The sequence below is a fragment of the Camelus bactrianus genome, chromosome 9 (genome assembly GCF_048773025.1).
Source record: "Camelus bactrianus isolate YW-2024 breed Bactrian camel chromosome 9, ASM4877302v1, whole genome shotgun sequence".
NCBI lineage: Eukaryota > Metazoa > Chordata > Mammalia > Artiodactyla > Camelidae > Camelus > Camelus bactrianus.
This window is the reverse complement of record NC_133547.1, coordinates 10,819,073-10,839,920: the sequence shown is the minus strand read 5'-3', so window position 1 is coordinate 10,839,920 and position 20,848 is coordinate 10,819,073. Positions and strand designations below refer to the sequence as shown.

The following is a 20,848-nucleotide window of genomic DNA, read 5'->3' as shown; positions in this document are numbered from 1 at the left end:
TTTCAAATATTTTTTCTTCTTTTATAGTTTATTTTTTTAATTTCCCTAAATTTGATTTTTATTGTTCTTTGTTTTGATCTTGTTATTGATTATAATTTGTTTTCAATTTTTTTCTTCTTTTAAGGTTTTTAAAATACGTCTCAACTAGATTTTTATATTTCTTTGATTTGTTCTTCTCTTATTGATTATACTGTTTTCAAACCTATTTGTTCTTCTCTTATTGATTATACTCTGTTTTCAAACTTTTTTCTCTTTTAAATTTCTTTTTTTCTAGTTTTATTTCTGCAACTGATTTAAATAAATAAATAAATAAATAAATAAATAAACAAACAAACTCCTTAAGGACCACAGTAGATAACTGATACTTCATAATCTATAGTGCCGGAGTGATATAAGCAAAATGAAGCAGAGGAACCACTCACAATTAAAAGACCAAGAGAAATCCCCTGAAAGAGCAATCAATGAAATAGACATTGATAGTCTACTAGATCATGATTTCAAAAGAGGAGTGATCAAAGTACTGAAAGGACTAAAAGATTGTGTTTAGAGACAGAGAATATGTCAAAAAGAAAATTGAAACTATAAAGAGGAGCCAATTAAAATTGGAAAACTCATTTGCTGAGAGCTGAGCTACAGAATGTTAAAAGTAGGCTAGATAACACAGAAAAATGAATAAGTGACTTAGAAGACAAGATAACAGAAGTAACCCAATCAGAACAGCTGAGAGAAAAACAAAAACCAATGAAAATAATATAAGGGGCCTATGGGATAATGTAAAGCATGTCAACCTATGCATAATAGGGGTCTCAGAAGGAGAAGAAAGAGCAAAGGGGATTGAAAAGGTATTTGAAGAAATCATGACCAAAAACATCCCAAACCTAAAGAAGGAATCAGATATCCAAGTACAGGAAGAACAGAGGGTCCCAAACAAGAAGAACCCAAACAGACCCACACCAAGACATCATAATCAGGATGACCAGGGTTAAGGCTAAAGAAATGATTCTAAAGGCAACAAGAGAAAAACAAGAGTGAGTTACAAGGGAACCCCCCCAACACTTTCAGCTGATTTTTCTACACAAACACTACAGGCCAGAAGAGAGTGGCAAGACATTCAAAGTCCTGAATGGAAAACTATGCAACATAGGCTACTTTAACTAGCAAGGATATCCTTTAGAATAGAAGGAGAGACAAAGAATTTCACAGACAAGCAAAAACTAAAAGAATATAGCAACACTAAACCTATGTTAAAAGAAATGAAAGGTCTACTCTAAATAGAAAAGAAGCAGGAAAGCTACAGAAAGAAGAAAACCATAATTGGAAAGGTGATAATTACCATGAATTACAACAGAATAAAAATGAAATTGTAAAAGAAGACATCTAAATCATTAAGGGTGGCAGAGGGGAGCAAGAAAATATAGAGTTTTATTTCTTTTTTAATTGTTCTTGGTAGGATGGGTTTGAGACTATATTATTATCTATTTAAAACAAATAGTTATAGTAAAGTTATAATATATGTACATAACAGGGTAACCACAAGCCAAAAACTTACAACAGAGACACAAAAACTTAAAAAAAAAAAAAACAAAAAAAACCCAAGATAATGCAAAGGAAAATTATCAAACCACAAAAAGAAAAAGAAAGGAACAAAGAGGAAATATCAAATCAATTGCAAAACTAAGTTCAAAATGGCAATAAACATACTTCTATCATTAATTACTGTAAATGCCAATGGATTAAATGCTCCAATCAAAAGATAGAGTGGCAGGCTAGATAATAAAGCAAGAACCTACAGTATGCTACACATAAGAGACCCACTTTAGGGAGAAGGACACACAAAGACCGAGAGTGAGAGGATGGAAAAAGATATTCCATGTAAATGGAAATGATAAGAAAGTAGGAGTAGCAATACTGATCTCAGGCAAAATAGACTTTAAAACAAAGGCCATACACAAAGATAAAGAAGTACATTTTATAATGATTGAAGGAGTAATACAAGATGAGGATATTACATTCATTAACATATATGCACCCAATATAGGAGCACCTAAATACATAAAACAAATACTAACAGATATAAAGGGAGAAATTGATGGGAATATGATCATTGTAGGAGACTTTAACACCTCCTCCCATTAACATCACTGGACAGATCTTCAAGATATAAAATAAATAAGGCAACAAAAAAATTAAATGACACAATAGAACAACTAAACTTGGTTGATATTTTCAGAACATTACATCCCCCCAAAATAGAATATACATTCTTTTCACGTACACATGGAACATTTTCTAAGATAGACCATGTACTTGGGCATAAAAGAAGCCTCAACAATTTTAAGAAGATAGAAATTCTCTCAAGGATCTTTTCTGACCACAATGCCATTAAACTAGAAATCAACTACAGAAAGACAAAGGAGGAAAAAAAAGACAGCATGGAGATTAAGCGACATGCTTCTAAAAAAAAAAAAAAAAAAGGGTCCATGATGAAATCAAAGAAGAAATTAAAAAATGCTTTGAGATAAACGACAATGAAAACAATCATATAGAATCTATGGGATGCAGCAAAGGCAGTGCTAAGAGGGAAGTTTATACCAATACAGGCCTTCTGCAAAAAGGGACAATCTCAAATAAACAATCTAACCTACCAGCTAAAACAAATAGAAAAAGAAGAGCAACCCCCCACCCCCTAAAGTTAGCAGAAGGAAGGAAATAATAAAGATCAGGGAGGAAATAAATAAAATAGAGATTTTTAAAAATAGGAAAAATCAATCAAACCAAGAGCTGGTTTTTTGAAAGAGTAAACAAAACTGACAAACCTCTGGCCAAGCTCATGAAGAAGAGAAAAGAGAGAGCAAAAATAAATAAAATAAGACAGGAAAATGGAGAAATTACAACCAACAGCACAAAAATACACAATATCATACAAGAATACTATGAACAACTATATGGAGACAAAATGGATAACCCAGAAGAAATAGACAAGTTTCTGGAAACATACAACCCACCAAGACTGAACCAAGAAGAAACTGACCACCTGAACAAACTAATCACTAGAAATGAAATCGAATTAGCAATAAAAAAAACCTCCCCACAAATAAAAATCCAGGACTGGATGGCTTTATTGGGGAATTCTACCAAACATACAAAGAAGAAATCATACCAGTCCTTCTCAAACTCTTCTAGAAGATTGAAAAGGAGGGAGTACTTCCAAACTCATTCTATGAAGCCACCATCACACAGATATTAAAACCAGACAAAGACACTACCAAAAAAGAAAATTATAGACCAATATCACTGATGAACATAGATGCAAAAATCCTCAACAAAATATTAGCAAACAGAATCCAACAACACATAAAAAAGATCATACACCACAATCAAGTTGGGTTCATCTCAGTAACACAAAGATGGTTCAACACATGCAAATCAATCAATGTAATACACCACATCAACAAGAGAAAGGACAAAAACCACATGATCATCTCAATAGATGCAGAAAAAGCATTTGATAAAAATTCAACACACATTTATGATAAAAAAAAAAAAAGTCACCAAAGTGGGTATAGAAGGAACATATCTGAACAAAATAAAAGCTATTTATGACAAACTTACAGCCAGCTTAATAGTGAAAAACTGAAAACCTTCCCATTAAAATCTGGGACAAGACAAGGTAGTCCACTCTCACCACTCCTATTCAACATAGTCTTGAAAGTACAGCCATCATTCTGTTAAAAAAAAAAAAAAAGGTCAACAAACCTGACTGGCCGGTTACTATCCACAGCTCCAGGCCCATTGTTAAAACTAAAGCTATTGATCTTACTGTTTCTACTTTATTCTGGTAATCAAAAGTTATAATCATGCTTGGTCTCTGAGTGGTTCTCCAGGGAGAAGGTCACAGGACTGTAACCTTACAAAATAGCCTAAATTACCAAGAAAACCATGCCTTGGGTGTTTATAAGATAAAGAGATCGAAATAGATAGCCTGTATAGACTTGGTCACCTGGAGACACCATGACACCACTCTGAGTCTTATGAGAAGAAAATAATTCTGTTGTTATCGATGCTTTGTTGTTTGAGCTATGGCTATACACACCGTGCCCTATCTCCAAGGTGAGTTCACAGCTTTGAAGGCACTAGCCTGCTATGAGTCCCCTTTGCCTGGCAAAGTAATAAAGCTGTCTCTTTTCTTCTAAGCTCCAAGACCCTGTCTCTGAGTTATTTGGCTTCTCAGGGATGGAGGCTGATTTTTTGGCAACATAGATCTTGGTTACTCTGAAATAGTGTCTAACTGGTGCATTATCCAGGACTTTGACCAATTTTCCTCTCTTCTATGGCTCCTCTTTTGGTCTCTACATTTATGGCTTACCCAGTGAAGTACAGAAAGCACACATCTGTCAAATTTTGTGACTTGTTTGATGAAGAAAGCCTGTGGGGAAAAGACTAAAACTACTGGTTGAAATTAGGTTTATAAATAATTTGAACATTTCATTTCTTTGTGATTTGCACATCCTCCTCATTATAGATAAATAAGAGTCTAAAGAAATGAGGTCATTTGCAATGATTACATAATAAAATGTTAGAGCCCAAATAGAAAAACTCTTCATTTTATTTAGTTTCTACTCTATTTTTCTTAAAATAACATTCATTTTTTAAAGTTTACTTCACCAAGGACTAATCCTTTGCTGATGTTCAAATTTATTCTTTTGTGTCTGTCTCTTAGGCGAAAACATGAAACATTGCTTCTGTGGCAGTTTCTTCCAGTTTTTCAAGCACTCGTGTAGTAGTAACTGGTTCAAAATACTGTTTTATTTCAAAGCATGCAGTTTAGACGTACCTTCACTAATGATGGCAATATTTCCATTTTGTTTCTGAGCTGTCAGGTCACTTTCACTGTCAGACAGCATACCTAGCAGAGTGTTATTTTCATAGGTTGGAAAATAATACTGTGGTTGATCCCACATCTGCCTTTCAGGAAGCAGGGGTGTATGTTTATATTCTTCCATGTGAGTCCTTCAATCAGCTTTGAAGTTGAACTTCTTGTGGCAGCTGTAACATCTACATTGGTGAATCTGACCCCCCAAATGAAATTGACCAGTTTCCCTTGCTGATAGAAGTTCAATCCAAGTTCTGACTTTATTTTGAGCAGACCAAATTCATGTGTATCCAAATAATTGATGACATAAAATCAGTCATATTCTTTATTCTTAGGATTTATCCTATGATGCCTTAACTATGACCCTTTTCTGCTATTTCTGCAGGGTTCAGATTCATAAAGTAATATTTTTATCTACTAAAATTCCAGGCACCTCTACATAATTGATTACATAATCACTTGAGTTTTGTTTTTTTAAGTTTAGTTTTATAGATTAGGGTAAGGAGACCCAATTTGCAAATCTCCTGTAACCTAAAATATAGCAACAATCTGTTTTACTTGTGAAATATCTCAAATTATACTATTTAGGGGAAAGTTCTCAAATTTTCAGTGTTCCTGAAAATATCTTGGGGTGTTTTTTGAGAATGTTCTTCTGACCAAGCCTGAGATGAACTGGGCTCAGGTGGGGATATGCTCCCCTTCTAGTGGGAGAAGCTGAAGGGGCAGACAAAGGGTAAGGATGTGTCATTCTAACTTGAAGGCAGGAAGATAAAGAAGAGTCATCCCTTATATGTGGAATCTACAAAAAAGACACAAATGAACTTATTTACCAAAACAGAGACAGACTCACAGACATATAAAACAAACTTATGGTTACCAGAGGGGAAAGAGGGTGGGACAGGATAAATTGGGAGTTCAAGATCTGCAGATACTCACTGCTATATATAAAATAAATGAACAACAAATTTATACTGTTTAGCACAGGGAACTATTTTCAATATCTTGTAGTAACCTATAATGAAAAAGAATATGAAAATGAATTTATGTATGTATATGTATGAAACATGCTGTATGCCAGAAATTGACACATGGTAAACTGACTGTATGTCAGTTTTTTTTAATGGAAAAATAAATAAAAACAATATGTTTTTGATCCTTTTTTTTTTTTTCCTTTTTTTAAGGAATGATCCAATCTCCCACATGAACCCTGGCTGATTAGATGTAGAAGTCCTAAACACAAATTCTTGCATTTAAAATAAATATTTTAAAATGACTCTCAGATTCCTTCAGCTTGAGATATCATGTGTGTGCAGGGGCCCATCACACACACACACCCTCCAGGGACACTATAGGATCCTGCACAGCATCAGGCAGGCATCAGGAGCAACGCAAAGAGAGTGAATGACTCATATGATGTCCCTGGGACAGTTGCTCAGAGTCCGCTGTGAGGGCTGAGATGGGGCTGTGGTGGGCAGATGGCACAGAGGGGTGGGGACCAGAGAGCTGGATACTGATGCACAGGGAGGAAGGAACACTATTCCTAACAGAGAATACATCTCTGCAGCAGCTGCACAGACAGAGTCCCTAGGCCAGGCTGGCTATACCTTAGCCATAACACTAACTTTGCCCCAAGGTGAGGAATTTTCAGTCTATGACCCAAAGGGGTGGGTTTGAGGTTGATGGTGATAGCCAAGAGAAACCTATGATTCCAAATTCAAAAGCTTGTGTCTACAAAATAAGAAGACACCCATGGATTCCCTATTACATTTCCAGGGCAACATACCTACATCCGAATGAGCAGGAATTGCAGTCATTTCCTGGCTTCCTCCCCTACAGGTTTACTTGCAGACACAAGGAGTGGATACCAAGTGTCCCTGCAACTTCTCCTTTGTTCAGCTGCTGCCACCTCCTGGCAGATCACTGATAATCAGAATATGGAGCCTGAGAGCCTGGTCCCCACAGCTGAGCAGGAGGGCAGGACTCAGCCTCCACTCTGGTGGGGACAGATTCAGTAATGACCATTCTGACAATCTGGGGGTATCTGGAAAGTTGGGCTGTCAAATGGAGTTGCCCAAGTGTGGTTGGGACAGAGTTGACGTAGGGATGGGTCAGGGAACAGAACTGAGGCACCTCAGCTGGAAGTGATGAAGAGGTTCTCAAATGTTTGCAGGGAAGAGGCTGGATTCTCCAGAAGAAAGCTTCTCACCCATTGTTTCAGCTGCAGCAGTTAGTGTCTGTGCACTGGTGTACCTGCTCCCCTTCCAGAAATGTCAGCCTCTCCTCACAGCCACCTGCCGAATCTCACCTGTGCTTCTTCACTGTCCAATCTACATGAGGAGTCTCTGGGGTCTCTTTCCTGCACTGCCGGGAGTGGGAGGGGAGGCCAAATTCAGGAATGGTGTCTTGAGAAGCAGACTGGCAGGACCTTACACTCCCACCATCCTGGCCCTCATCTGGAGTTGATGGTGAACTTCAGAAACTACCTGCTCCCTCAGGCTCTGAGAGAACCTGTGCCACGGTGAATAACACATTGTGCCTGATTCTTCCCAGTGGTAAGGTTCTTGAAGTACACAGGAGGACCTCTGTCATGCTGTGGAAGGCCCAGTCTGGAATATTCCACAGCAGTCCAGTCAAGGCCACAAGCACAGATCCTAAGTGACAGGGCCTTCAGGGATGCAGGCTCATGGCCATTCCCCCCAGTATTCACACCCATGGCATAGTGTCTGGGCACAAGTGTCCAGCCCTCACTGCCCACCGTGCCTGGAACCATCCCCCTCACCAAGGGTCCTGGGGTTGGCTCCAGGTCACCACTCCATCCTGTCACATCCTCCAAGTGAGGTTCTTCCCAGGGGAGACCCTGATGTCTGTCCCAGGAGCTTCACCTCGAGCAAATCTAAAGAGCATTTGAAGGCTGGTGGTTGTGGCAGTGAAAACATTTGCATTTGTCTCAGGTGATGGAAAAGGTCAATGTGAGCTCAAAGAGGAGCATGAGTGCCCTCTAGTGGATTGTTTTTGCTAGAAGCAGAGCAAAGAGGGCCCTAGAGAGTTGAAGGATGAGAGCTGATCCTGGACAAAGGGCACATTCAGGTTCAGAAGGAGGCATATTTAAGGGTGACTAACTTATGGCTTCCTGTAGCTCACTAGCTGGTTTTCCAAAGGGAATAACACACAGTCTCTTCAGCAAGTGGTGTTGGGAAAACTGGATAGCAGCATGTAAATCAATGAAGTTAGAACACTCCCTCACTCCATACACAAAAATAAACTCAAAATGGCTTAAAGACTTAAATATAAGACAAGACACAATAAATCTCCTAGAAGAAAACATAGGCAAAACATTCTCTCACATAAATCTTAGCAATGTTCTCCTAGGGCAGCAGTCTACCCAGGCAATAGAAATAAGAGCAAAAACAGACAAATGGGATCTAATTAAACTTAAAAACTTTTCCACAGCAAAGGAAACCATAGCAAAACATAACAACAACCTATGGAATGGGAGAAAATATTTGCAAATGATGCTACTGACAAAGGTTTAATTTCCAGAATATACAAACAGCTCATGCAATTTAGCAAAAAGAAAAACCAAACAACCCAATTGAAAAATGGGCAAAAGACTTAAACAAGCAATTCTCCAGTGAAGACATACAAATGGCTAATAAGCACATGAAAAAATGCTCTGTATCACTAATTATCAGAGAAATGCAAATCAAAACTACAATGAGGTATCACCTCACACCAGTCAGAATGGCCATGATTCAAAAGTCTATGAATGATAAATGCTGGGGAGGGTGTGGAGGAAAGGGAACCCTCCTACACTGTTGGTGGGAATGTAGTTTGGTGCAGCCATTATGGAAAACAGGAGATTCCTCAAAAAACTAAAAATAGATTTACCATATGATCCAGCAATCTTACTTCTGGGTATATATCAAAAGGGAACTCTAATTCAAAAAGATACATGCACCCCAATGTTCACAGCACTATATAAAATAGCCAAGACATGGAAGCAGCCTAAATGTCCATTGACAGATGACTGGATAAAGAAGTTGTATATTTATACAATAGAATACTACTCAGCCATAAAAAAGAATAAAATAATGCTATTGCAACAACATGGATGGGCCCAGAGATCGTCATTCTAAGTGAAGTAAGCCAGAAGGAAAAAGAAAAATACCATATGATATCACTCATATGTGGAATCTAAAAAAAAAGGAAAAAAAAGGACACTATCCCCCATGCCTGGGGATCTGCACTGCATCCAGTGCATCCACTGTGAGCACTGGTTCCCACTCATTCCCCACAACCACCTACCAAGATGTGGTGGAACTGGCACTCACCAATCCTGGCACATGGCGGTCACCTGGGATTTCCCACGAGGCATCCCAGATCTCATCACCGGACCTTATGTCCAATGCCAAGAGAGTTACATGAGGCACAGGGTTTGGTCTGTTCTGCACTTGAGACAGATGAAGGGCCTGGGGACCTCATGGCTGCTCTTCCGAGCTCAGACGGGGCCCCTTCTGTATCCTCGGGACAGGTACCCATATCTGCTGGGCCTCCACCATGAAAGGAGCACCCAGACCCCAGTGCTAGCAAGTCTGTGTTGAGGTCCTCAGGCAATGAGAAAGAGAGACTGATGTTGGACAAAGATCTGCTCTTCTCTGGGAGCCGGATAGTAGGACGGGGAGCCAGGGCACATGTTCTCTGTAATTAAGCCCCAGAGGAGAAAAGGGGTGGTTCCTTCCTTGTACCCAAGCGGGCCTCTGAACAGAAGCCTTCCCTCCTGTCTGGGAGGATGTGCACAGCCCGATAACCAGCTGTCCCTGTCTGCCATCCACCTGCTGCAGGGACAGCACCTGCCTGGGGCCCAAATCCTCAGCTGGGTGAGCTTCAGACTCCAGGGCCTCTGGCCTCACCTCAGTCAATAGCAGAGGCTACAGTGGGGCCCATTTTCTACTGAGGACACCTACTTATTGGGTACCCCCTAAAATTTGAGGCCCTCTGGATAAATCTGGAGGCTCAAGTCCCAGCTGCTTTCACCCTTCTGGGCCCTGTATCTCCTCAGCAGAAGTCACTGACCACCCTGGTCACCTCCACCAGCTCCCATCAAGGCTGCCGTGTTCCATGACTCCCTGTCCTCCTGTGGAGCCCACTAAGCAAAGGATTTTGTTTGGAATGATGAGATTCCAACTCCCCACAATCCCGCTCTGCACCTCCTGAGGACACTGTCTTCCTCCCACATTTTGCTCTCCATCACAGAAGACTGGGGCCCCCCTGTAGTCGCAGTCCCATCGAAGCTGCCAGCTGTGGCACCTCCAGCCCTACTGCTCTTCCCACCCCTCTCAACACCCCAGCACCCACCTTTGCCAACCTCAAGGGCATCACACCCACAAGAAGCAGCCTGTGTCCCTGTCACTCTTACCCTGATTCAGATCTCAGCTGTCTCAGCCTCTTCCACTTCTGTGAATTGGCACCCCCAGATTTCTGACTTAGCCATCAAGGAGGTAGTGGTTGCCATGGGGGCTCCTGGCCCCTTTCTTCCAAAAAGCTAAGGGACCAAGGCCTTTGTAGGGAACCAGGAGGAGGCCAGGCAGGAACCCTTTGGGCATGCACTGTCTTACTCACCACACTGGAGAGACATTTGTCTTCTCAAAACCCTTGTCTTTCCCCCATCTGCCCACTCTTTCCTATCCTCTCCCTGGGGAGCAGACTTGCCATGAAGGCATGCCTCCTCCCTCATCCCTTCCATCTGCTAAGTTTGTATATATAGGTTTGTTCTCATGTGATATACAAGCTGCTTTATTATCATAGAGATTGCTATAGTCTTTCTTGCTAAAACTAAATGAGTAAGATTTTTGTCTACAGAAGGGTTTTTACTGTGGAACTACTACTTTGGACCAGATAATTCTTTCTTGTAGGGGATGGTCCTATGCACTGCAGGATTTTAAGCAACATTCCTGGCCTCCAGTAGTTCACCCACAGTTCTGATAGCCAAGTCACTGATAGAGCCAAAAAATCCCCCACCCCCACAACATTTCCAAATGCTCTCTGAGTGGGGGTCAGTGCCATCACTAGTTGAGAAAATAATTCTAAATCTTTAACATTTATCTCCAAGTTTTTTTGCCTTCTCTTGGGGGGAGAAGGGGGTTCCAGGTAAAGTAGGCAGGACTGTGACCCACCAGCATCACCTGGAAGTGACCTGAATGAAGAGGACCCCTGCTCTCATTTGCTCTTTTTCTGCTCATCGGAATTTTCTCTTAGCAGAAATTGATCTGAAACTCTGAGTCTGTCCTTTCTGGGACACACAGGAAAATACTATATCTAAATTATCCCACTCTCACCCCTATTTCCTGGGGAAGAGGAGTTTTGGTGGCAGAGTATGGTGGGGACAATATTAACAGGAAAGGATGACATTCAAAAGAGCCCCTCTCAGCAAGAATAGCGCTGGGATGTCCTCATGCTGCCCTGAGGACCAAGGGACTATGGACAGCTCCCAGCCTGTTTTCCTTGGCAAATGCAGGAAGAGACGCATGAAAATGGGGCTAGGTGATGTCCATACAAATATGAGTAGGAAGAAGATCTACTATGGGCAGTAGACACAACATGGACATAACTTCTTCTTGGCCCCTTCCAGTGTCCTGAGCCCTCCTGGCCTCTTCAGTCCAGGCTCTGGGGGAATGACACCCATAAAACATACCAACTTTTCCCAACTCTTCAGAAAAGCCACCATCTGTTTCATCTCACCTTCCCCCAAGAACTCCCACTCACCTGCTCCTTGTCATCTCATTTCCACATGTACTTCCCCCTCATAAATCCTGGTCCATCAAGACTTGCTCCTACCTCCCTGTATCTGCGTACACAGTCCCCGCCTGGGATGCCCTCTCCCCCTTTTCTCCATCAACCTGCCCCTTCCCCTTTTACAGCTGGACTCATTAGTCATTTGCCACAGTTCATCCCAACCTCCACAGGTGGACACTAGGGACTCCCTCTGAACTCCCACCTCTGACTCTCTCCTCCTTTGGGCTGTAATATGTTCAGGAGTAGTTCCTATACTCATGTCACATGTTCTATGGATCCCTGAATACCTGAGAGACAAGCCCGATGAGCCTAGTCATGATTATCAATGGTACTACCGTTCCTACACAAGGCCCTGGCACAGAAAAATGGCTATAAAGTGTTCAGAGTATGAATAAAGGAAAGAACAATGGATAAATGCGTGGACACCTGCTTCAGCTTCCACATAACTACTATGGGAGTGCTTAGGGTGTGAAGAAATGGACCTTCACATACACTCCCAGTGGTCTATTGGTGCCAGTTTTATGTAAGGTGCAGGATCCTCTCTTAAATTTTTTGTTTGTTTTGAGATAAAATTCACGTAACCTAATATTCACCATTTTAACCATTTTGAAGTGTAGGGCCAAGGGAATGTGGCCCATATGGATCTACCAGAGTTCTACTGTGCTGCAGAATAGGCCCAGGGTGTCTGGAGTCCTCCACTGACAGCCCTGCAGGCGAGAGGTCAGAACCCATCTCTGCCCCGGAGTTGGTCTCCAGAGCACTAATCTGAACCAAAGGGCAACATCAGGATGCATAAAGGTGTCACACACACACATACACACAGGAACTGCTAGACTCACTTGACCCAAAAATGTCCTCAAGTAGCCTGAGTGTAGAGACAGGATGATTTGGGGAGGAGAGTAACCACCATCCTTAGACAAAATTATAGACATGCCTTTGTTTAAAAATGATCCTGCTCCCAGAAGAAGTAACATCATGTCCCAGCGTGCACCTCCTAGGGAGAGCTGTGCTGAGAAGACATGCATCTTGTCTGAATGAGGTAGGAGTGAGTCTCCTGTAAGTGCAAACACTCCAGACTTCCTTCTCCTTGCTCTTTCCCCACAGATGTGCCAAGGAGCCTCAGCACCTTCTCCTTGCAGAGGCCATAAAGGCATCATGACTGGGGTCCAAGCTAGGCCGACTCTGACACAAAATCCCTGGATGTTTTCTGTTCCCAGAAACCTGTGGGGTGGTGGTGCCCTTCTTCAGACCAGGCTCCCCTTTGCCAGGTCTCTTCCTCTGCCTGGGGGAAACAGCATCCCCTCTCATCTGCACATGGGTCTCCCTTTTCATCATCATCCCTCATTCCTAGTTGCATGAAAGTCTCATGCAATCATCTAAATAAGATGACTTTTCAAAACGCCTTTGACCAAGGCAACCCCAGACATCCAGCACTTCCCCCAACTCCATCGTGTGCGCCCAGGCAGCCGCCAGGAGGAGGAGCTCCAAGGAAACCCACATGCTCCACCTCCTACCTCCTTGCACTGGGATCTTTTCACCTGGGATCAAGTTCCCTTCAAGTCAAAAGCCTCAGCACAAACGACCCCATGGTACAGGACATTCCAAGGATAACAGACACCCCTAGAGGGGGACCCTTCATACTGACTGTGTCAGGCCCTGGCTCACTCCCCTCAGATACTCCAGAGCACCTGGGACTCTGTGTGAGGTATTCTCTCCCTCCTCTGGGCCTCCATGTGTTGGGACACCTGAAGTCCTTCTCAGAGAAAAATACTTTCAAGTCTTCCTCACTCAGCTCACCAGGTCACTGCTAAGATTTCCATCTATATATGTTTATGACAGAAACACAAGGTCTCTGCATCAGAGACGAGGCCATCTACTCAGAAAAAGAGAAAGGGATCCAAAGACTTAAAGATATTGGAATGTGGTATGGATTTATCATTTCAGACCTGCTCACCCACCCTGGGAGAGTTCAGAGGACATGCCTTTCACTACATGAGATATGAGTTTGTAAGGGAGCCCCAGCAGCCTTGAAGAGCTCTGTGATGGCTCTTCTCTGGAGGTCAGAAATTACAGTGGGAAAAGGGTAACCACAAGCCAAAAACTTATAAGGGAGTCACAAAAATTAAATAAAATCCATGATAATACAAAGGAAAATTACCAAACCACAAAAGGAAGGAGAAAGGAACAAAGAGGGTATACCAATTCAACTGCAAAGATAAGTTCAAAATGGCAATAAACACACATCTATCATTAATTACTGTAAATGTTAATGGACTAAATGCTCCAGTCAAAAGACATAGAGTGGCAGACTGGATAATAAAGCAAGAACCTTCAATATGCTGCATACAAGAGACCCACTTTAGGGAGAAGGACACATATAGATTGAGAGTGAAAGGATGGAAAAGGATATTCCATACAAATGGAAAAGCCAAAAAAGCAGGTGTAGTCGTACTGATTTCAGACAAAATAGACTTTAAAACAAAGGCCATAAAGAAAGATAAAGGACATTTTATAATGATTAAAGGAGTGATACAAGATGAGGATATTACACTCGTTAATATATATGCACCCAATATAGGAGCACCTAAGTACATACAAGAATTACTAACAGAGATAAAGGGGGATATTGATGGGAATACAATCATAGTTGGAGATTTTAACACTGCATTAACATCACTAGACAGATCTTCCAGACAGAAAATAAACAAGGCAACAGAGAAATTAAATAATACAATAGAAAAACTAGATTTGGTGGATATTTTCAGAGCATTACACCCCCCAAAAATAGGATATACATTCTTTTCAAGTGCACATGGAACATTTTCCAGGATCGATCATGTACTTGGGCACAAAAGAAACCTCAGTTTTAAGAAGATAGAAATTATCTCAAGCATCTTTACTGACCACAATGCCATGAAACTGGAAATCAACAACAGAGAAACAAAGGAGAAAAAAAGGAAAGCATGGAGATTAAACAATATGTTATTGAAAAAACAATGGGTCAATGAGGAAATCAAAGCTGAAATTAAAAAAATACCTTGAGACAAATGATAATGAAAGCACAACCACTCAAAATCTATGGGACACAGCAAAGGCAGTGCTAAGAGGGAAGTTTATAGCGATACAGGCCTTCCTCAAAAAAGAACAATCTCAAATAAACAATTTAACCCACCACCTGAATGAATTAGAAAAAGAAGAACAAAAAGCCCCAAAAAGCAGCAGAAGGAAGGAAATAATAAAGATCAGAGAGGAATTAAATACAATAGAGATTAACAAGACCATAGAAAAAAAATCAACCAAACCAAAAGCTGGCTTTTTGAAAAAGTAAATAAAATCGACAAACCTCTAGCCAAACTCACAAAGAAAAAAGAGAGAGCACAAATTAGCAAAATAAGAAAGGAAAATGCAGAAATTACAACAAACAAAATAGAAATACAGAATATCATATGAGAATATTATGAAAAACTATATGGAACCAAAATGGATAACCTAGAGATGGACAAGTTTCTGGAAACATACTGTCCACCAAGACTGAATCAAGAAGAATCTGAACACTTGAACAATTCGATCACTAGAAAGGAAATAGAAATAGCAATTAAAAACCTCCCTACAAATAAAAGTCCAGGACTGGACGGCTTCACCGGGGAATTCTACCAAACATACAAAGAACTCATACCAGTCCTTCTCAAACTCTTCCAGACGATTGAAAAGGAGGGAATACTCCCAAACTCATTCTATGAAGCCACCATCACCCTGATGCCAAAACCAGGCAAAGACACTACAAAAAAAGAGAATTATAGGCCAATATCACTGATGAACATAGACGCCAAAATCCTCACCAAAATTTTAGCAAATAGAATCCAACAACACATAAAAAAGATTATACATCATGACCAAGTGGGGTTCATCCCAGGGACACAAGGCTGGTTCAACATATGCAAATCAATCAATGTAATACATCACATCAACAAGAGAAAGGACAAAAACCACATGATCATCTCAATCGATGCAGAAAAAGCATTTGATAAAATTCAACACCCATTTATGATAAAAACTCTTGCCAAAGTGGGTATAGAGGGAACATATCTCAACATAATAAAAGCTATATATGACAAACCTACAGCCAGCATAGCACTCAACGGTGAAAAACTCGAAAGCTTCCCACTAAAATCTGGGACAAGACAAGGATGCCCACTATCACCACTCCTGCTCAACATAGTCCTGGAAGTCCTAGCCACAGCAGTCAGGCAAGAGAAAGAAATAAAAGGGATCCAAATTGGAAAAGAAGAGGTAAAAGTGTCACTATATGCTGATGACATGTTACTATATATAGAAAACCCGAAAAGGTCCACACAAAAGCTACTAGAGCTGATTGAAGAATTCAGCAAGGTAGCAGGTTACAAAATTAACGTTCAAAAATCAGTTGCATTTCTTTACACTAATGGTGAATCAACAGAAAAAGAAAGTAAAGAAACAATCCCCTTTAAAATAGCACCCAAAGTAATAAAATATCTGGGAATAAATCTAACCAAGGAGGTGAAAGAATTATACACAGAAAACTATAAACCATTGATGAAAGAAATTAAAGAAGACTTTAAAAAATGGAAAGATATTCCATGCTTTTGGATTGGAAGAATCAATATTGTTAAAATGGTCACACTGCCCAAGGCAATCTACAGATTTAATGCAATCCCTATCAGATTACCCAGGACATTATTTCACAGAACTAGAACAAATCATAATAAAATTTATATGGAACCATCAAAGACCTAGAATTGCCAAAGCATTACTGAAGAGAAAGAAAGAGGCTGGAGGAATAACTCTCCCAGACTTCAGACAATACCATAGAGCTACAGTCATCAAGACAGCATGGTATTGGTACCAAAACAGACATATAGACCAATGGAACAGAATAGAGAGCCCAGAAATGAACCCAGAAGCTTTTGGTCAACTAATCTTCGACAAAGGAGGCAAGAATATACAATGGAATAAAGACAGTCTCTTCAGCAAATGGTGTTGGGAAAACTGGACAGCAGCATGTAAAACAATGAAGCTAGAACACTCCCTTACACTATATACAAAAATAAACTCAAAATGGATCAAAGACTTAAACATAAGACAAGATACAATAAACCTCCTAGAGGAAAACATAGGCAAAACATTATCTGACATACATTTAAAAAATTTTCTCCTAGAAGAAATAAAAGCAAGAATAAACAAATGGGACCTAATGAAACTTATGAGCTTCTGCACAGCAAAGGAAACCATAAGTAAAACAAGAAGACAACCTACGGAATGGGAGAAAATTTTTGCAAATGAAACCAACAAAGGCTTGATCTCCAGAATATATAAGCAGCTCATACGACTCAATAAGAAAAAAACAAACAACCCAATCCAAAAATGGGCAGAAGACCTAAACAAGCAATTCTCCAAGGAAGACATATAAATGATCAAAAGGCACATGAAAAAATGCTCAATATCACTAATTATCAGAGAAATGCAAATCAAAACTACAATGAGGTATCACCTCACACCGGTCAGAATGGCCATCATTCAAAAATCCACAAATGACAAATGCTGGAGAGGCTGTGGAGAAAGGGGAACCCTCCTACACTGCTGGTGGGAATGCAGTTTGGTGCAGCCACTATGGAAAACAGTGTGGAGATTCCTCAAAATACTAGGAATAGACTTACCGTATGACCCAGGAATCCCACTCCTGGGCTTGTATCCAGAAGTAACCCTACTTCAGGATGACACCTGCACCCCAATGTTCATAGCAGCACTATTTACAATAGCCAAGACATGGAGACAGCCTAAATGTCCATCAACAGATGACTGGATAAAGAAGAAATGGTATATTTATACAATGGAATACTACTCAGCCATAACAACTGACAACATAATGCCATTTGCAGCAACATGGATGCTCCTGGAGAGTGTCATTCTAAGTGAAGTAAGCCAGAAAGAGAAAGAAAAATACCATATGAGATCGCTCATATGTGGAATCTAAAAAACAAAAACAAACAAAAACAAAGCGTAAATACAGGACAGAAATAGACTCATAGACAGAGAATACAGACTTGTGGTTGCCAGGGGGGATAGACTGGGATTTCAAAATTGTAGAATAGATAAACAAGATTACACTGTATAGCACAGGGAAATATACACAAAATGTTATGATAACTCACAGAGAAAAAAATGTGACAATGAGTGTGTATATGTCCATGAATGACTGAAAAATTGTGCTGAACACGAATTTGACACAACATTGTAAAATGATTATAAATCAATAAAAAATGTTAAAAAAAAATTACAGTGGGCACTGCTGCCACAGAAGTGGGAAACCTCAATGCAGTGGGGGTAACTGGAACGAGAGGTAGCAGGGCTAAGAAACGGCACTTAATCACCAAAGGCAAGGTGGGCCATAACGGACAGCAGAGTCAAAGCTGTGATCAGAACAGTCTGACTCTCAGAGAACAGTGGCCCTGGCTAATTGATCACAGTGTTCCTAGAAATGAAAGAAGTAGGAAGTCTACCAAATTCTTACTTGATCCATACAAGGGGAGGAGTTCTAAGTCAAGTGAACAAAAGTCTTTTGATTCAAGGATAAGAGTCAATGTCCCTCAGCCAATTCCCAGACTTGGGCCAGTTTAAGGGCCCGGAATCCTTTGAATAAAGGGGATGCCAGGTCTCCTTGAGGAAGGACTGCATTATGCTAACGAACATTCTTACTGCTAATCTTTCTCCCAGACTTCCTCAAAGTGACCTTTTTTACCTTTTACCAGGGTGACTATGCATCAGGAAAAAAGACATAATTGGATTTTGGGGGACTGATGAATGCAAGCTCTGAACTGACACTAATTTCAGGAGACCCAAAATGTCACAGTGGCCCACCAGGCAAAGTAGGGCAGAATGGATGTCAGACAAGCAATGGAGTTTTAGCTCCACTCCATCTCACAAGGGCCCAGTGGGTCCCTGAACTCATTCTGTGGTTATTTCCCCAGTTCTGAAATGCATAATTGGAGTAGATATACTCAACAACTGGCAGAATTCCCACCTCGGTTCCCTGACCTGTGGAGTGAGGGCTATTTTGATGGGATAAACCAAATGGAAGCTGCTAGAATTGCCTCTACCTAAGAAAATAAATCAAAAGCAATACCACATTCCTAGAGGGCTACAGAGATTAGTGCCATCAAGGACTTGAAGAATGCAGGGGTGGTGTGACATTGTGATTTATAATAAGAAGTATACATTTAGCCTTCATCCCCATTCGTGACAAAGAGCTCCTTAAAACCCTTGAAATTTCCTAAATGCTAAGAGCTACAAAGGCATCTTTTGTTATGTTAATGAGGTCTCTACTGGACTGCACCTGAAGGTGAAAGCTGGTGGCTAGTGGAACCAAACGTGTGATTAGAGTTAGAAATTTCAGTACCCCCGCTCCAAACCCACCCCCATCTCTAGGGAGAGGAGATAGGATGGAGACTGAATTCAATCACTCTAAGAGGCTGAATATGCTTAGAATCAGAGTCCACTATGTGGTGCTGTTTCTCTCATAGCCAGGATTCTCATGTCCAGGAATCAAGGGGTGAAAATGGAAGTGATGTCACTGATTTACCTCTAATGATCCACTAGCAAAATTTATTATTACTTCCTGTTCTGTGAATTTATGCTCTGCTGGCCTAGAGGGCTTAGTTCCAAAAAGAGGAATGCTTCCACCAGAAGACACAAAAATGATTCCTCTGACACATCAGAGTTCCTAGCTCTCAAGCTGTCCAAAAGGTACAAAACCTGGAAAGCAACAATCTCAGCTTCAACCTCCTTCCCTCACGGGGATCAGGGGTTAGAAAAAATGGGAGAGACTGGTGAGGCCCAGAGACTGTGAGGGGGCAGCAATCACAGGGATAACTGCCTAGACTGGAAGCAGGTGAGGCCACTGGCTGAGGATATCCACAGAGGCCCAGGGGGAAGGCAGTACAGGAAAGAAACCCCAGGAATGCAGAAGGCAAAGGCAGAGGGTCACAGGCACTGTGGGAGTTCCATTTAGGCCCTGTGTGGAACTGTGTGTGTGAAGCCATCTCAGGCCCAGGGGCTTCTCCCTTCACAGCTGATATGGGCAGAGAGCACCAAAAACAACCCTGGATAAAAGTGGACTTAATCCTTGAGAGTTCAGCCATGAGGCATAGGGCACACATGAAACATGAGGCCCAGGTCTTGGTGAACAAGAGGGAACCAGCTCCCATCTCACCTTACCCAGGAACACTGAGGTATAGCCCTGTCTGTCCCAGAATCAGACTTTCTGTTCTGGACACTAGGCCCTGGGAGCGAGAGGGGAAGTTGATTGTCCATCTTCTCCCTCTGCTCCCCTTACAGACCTTCCCCTCCAGACGTGTCCAGTGCCCTGCTCCTCCCTCTTCTCCCCATAAACCCACCACCCACCACTCCAGTCACATATAACACTGCCACCCAGGGTCACACATAGTGTAACTTACTAGAGACAAACACAAACTAGTATACATTCCTGGAAGTCTGAGTTTGGTGACATCATATTAAGGAAGGGGGTTGGAGTTCTTGGAGTAACAGAGACTGTGACTCACAGAGCTGGAACATGATGGAGCATTAACATGATAGGGGAAGTAAAATGTCTACAGCTTGATGTTGAATAAACATACAGAGCAACTTGGCATGGTGATTGCTGCACTTCCCTCCTTGTCCACCAGAGAGCGGCAGAGTTACTCCATAGCCTGGAGCCTCTCCATGGGCTGCAGACCTCCCCCAGCCCAGCCGAATCTGACCCTCACCAGTGTCATCTTAGTCCATAGCCCTCCTCACTTTCTAAGCTCTCCAGACTGGACTGTCAGGTCCTCTATCCAGCCAGGCGTCAGCCCACTTCACACCGTTAGGAATTACTATTCCTTCAGGTCCTGACTGTGTGGAAGCTATGGCCACACTAGACCCCCATGGAGATAGAAGGAGGGTCCTTCTCACCAGGCATCACTCACCTTGCCCCCTTTCCAGCACCTCAATCCTCTTCTGGAGTCTTCTGACAGGAACAGAACACTACCTCCCCAGAATATTTGAGAACACTGGGACGTCCCCATGTGCCCAGCTGAGGTTCTGTGTCACCAAGGGAAATAATATCTTTGTTTGGGGACCTCTAAGTGTCTGTGTGGGGCTGGCCAGACC

General features: G+C 41.5%; 1 long non-coding RNA gene across 1 annotated transcript in view; it reads right to left on the bottom strand.

The window, feature by feature from the left end:
* LOC141578587 (uncharacterized) overlaps positions 1-20,848 on the bottom strand; it is a 107,197-nt gene that overhangs the window by 16,543 nt on the left and 69,806 nt on the right. The window lies entirely within an intron of this gene.